The 1,790-nt window shown below is 52.1% G+C and overlaps 1 protein-coding gene across 1 annotated transcript in view; it reads left to right on the top strand.

The window, feature by feature from the left end:
* Positions 1-682: 682 nt before the first annotated feature.
* Positions 683-1,790, top strand: part of si:ch211-251b21.1 (uncharacterized protein LOC571720 homolog) — a 9,311-nt gene continuing 8,203 nt past the window's right edge. The window contains exon 1 of the mRNA XM_037976917.1: positions 683-1,106. The gene's annotated coding sequence lies outside the window, so the exon portion shown is untranslated. The remainder of the gene's footprint in view (positions 1,107-1,790) is intronic.

Raw genomic sequence — 1,790 nt, 5'->3', positions numbered from 1 at the left:
CTAACAGGACCGGGTTTAGAGCTCCAACAGGACCGGGTTTAGAGCTCCAACAGGACCGGGTTTAGAGCTCCTAACAGGACCGGGTTTAGAGCTCCAACAGGACCGGGTTTAGAGCTCCAAACGTCCTGCTCTGTTCTCTTTCAGCTGATTTATGGATTTTTGGGGGAAGTTCTCCGGATCAGAAGGTTCTGGAATGTCGGGTTGATCTGCAGACAGAAATCTAAAAATCTAAACCTTTGCGGTGCGTTTTGTCGGTCGGGTCTCGGTTTCTGTCCCGGATCCAGAACCAGCCCAACCCGTCCAGCTGATCCTCACTCAAACTGACACGTCCGGGCCTCTGGACTTGGTTTTGGCCCGGTCCGCTCGCTGCTCCAATTACAGACTCGGCTTGGTTCTGTGTTTACCAGCCTTCACCGCCCTGAACCTTCATGTTCGGGGAGCGAAGGAAGCCAAGACCCCCCGCCGGGGGGGAATGTTCCGAACAAAGACCCGACGGGCCGGAACGACTCGTTAAAGCACGAGAAAAACATGTTTTTCAGCCGAGTCGCTTCAAGGCTTTTATTTCCTGATGAAACCTCGATTTGACCTCTGACCTCCCAGGTTTTTATGGGAGTCCAGCTCATGGATTCATGTAGACGACCCCTCCCCCCCTCCGGGTCCGGTCCGGTCCGGTTCTGGGCCCCGCTCGGCGCTGTGTCCTTTCTCAGGACACTTGTTTGTCACTCAGAGGTTTCTTCTTTGTGGGTTTGGCGGTTTCCCGAGCCGCCGGGCGCTGCCAGCTCTTCTTCGGCTGCGTGAAGCGCGACACGCTCATTCCAGCGCCGCGGACTCCGCTCCGGCCGGCACACAAACACAAAAGACGGCTTCATTAGGATTCCAGGAAAACGTCCGAGTCCCTCTTAAAGCCGTATTTATCCAGACGGGCCCCTCAACTGAGGACTCGGGGCCCCGGCGGACACTCCAGGCCTGACAGGACGCCTTTGTCTCGCAGACTGAATGTTGTTCCTCCTTTCAGGACGGAACCGCCGCCTGTTCTCAGACGTTCCTGCGCAAATAAATCCCTCGGGATCAGACGCTGCCGGCCTGGACCGAGGCCGGGGCGGCAGGTAAATATTCAGAAAGCTGCTTTTTTTTTCTTCTTCTCTGGATTTAATTCAGTTGGAGTGGAATCAGGACCGGGAGGGGGGGGTCTGTCTTCCTCTGAGACTCGGGGACCTGGATCCGACACCGAGCCCCACCCTGCAGCGCCGGGCTCCACTCCAGCCCCTACTTCCTGTTGCTTAACTGTCCAGATGTTGTAACATCTGCCAGGAGGTGGAACCTGATCCTTCAGGTTTACTTCCTGTTTCATCAGAACGTTTAGTTTTTAAATTGTTTAAACTTTATTTATAAAAACTGACCGAAACAACAAACTGCCTGCCTTCGGCTGCTTTAGCTTTCAGCTGTTTTGTTAAATTTAGCTTTTAGCTATAGCTTTGCTATATGTAGCTAGTAACTATGGTTCTTCTGATTTTAGCTTTTTGCTTCAATTTAGCTAATCTTACCTTTTAAATGATTGTTTAGCTGATATTAGCTGCTTTTCAGCTGGTTTGACCTTTAACAGTTCGGCTACTGATTTATTTTGACTCGTTGGAGCTGAGCTCCTCGTGTTCTCAGAACCGGTTCTGGTTTTAGCTCGTGTTCTCCTCAGAATCAGGTCTGGTTTTAGCTCGTGTTCTCCTCAGAACCGGGTCTGGTTTTAGCTCGTGTTCTCCTCAGAACCGGGTCTGGTTTTAGCTCGTGTTCTCCTC

This window comes from Kryptolebias marmoratus, linkage group LG8 (genome assembly GCF_001649575.2).
Source record: "Kryptolebias marmoratus isolate JLee-2015 linkage group LG8, ASM164957v2, whole genome shotgun sequence".
Classification (NCBI taxonomy): domain Eukaryota; kingdom Metazoa; phylum Chordata; class Actinopteri; order Cyprinodontiformes; family Rivulidae; genus Kryptolebias; species Kryptolebias marmoratus.
The sequence above is the reverse complement of the archived record's forward strand: the minus strand, read 5'-3'. Positions and strand labels throughout refer to the sequence as shown.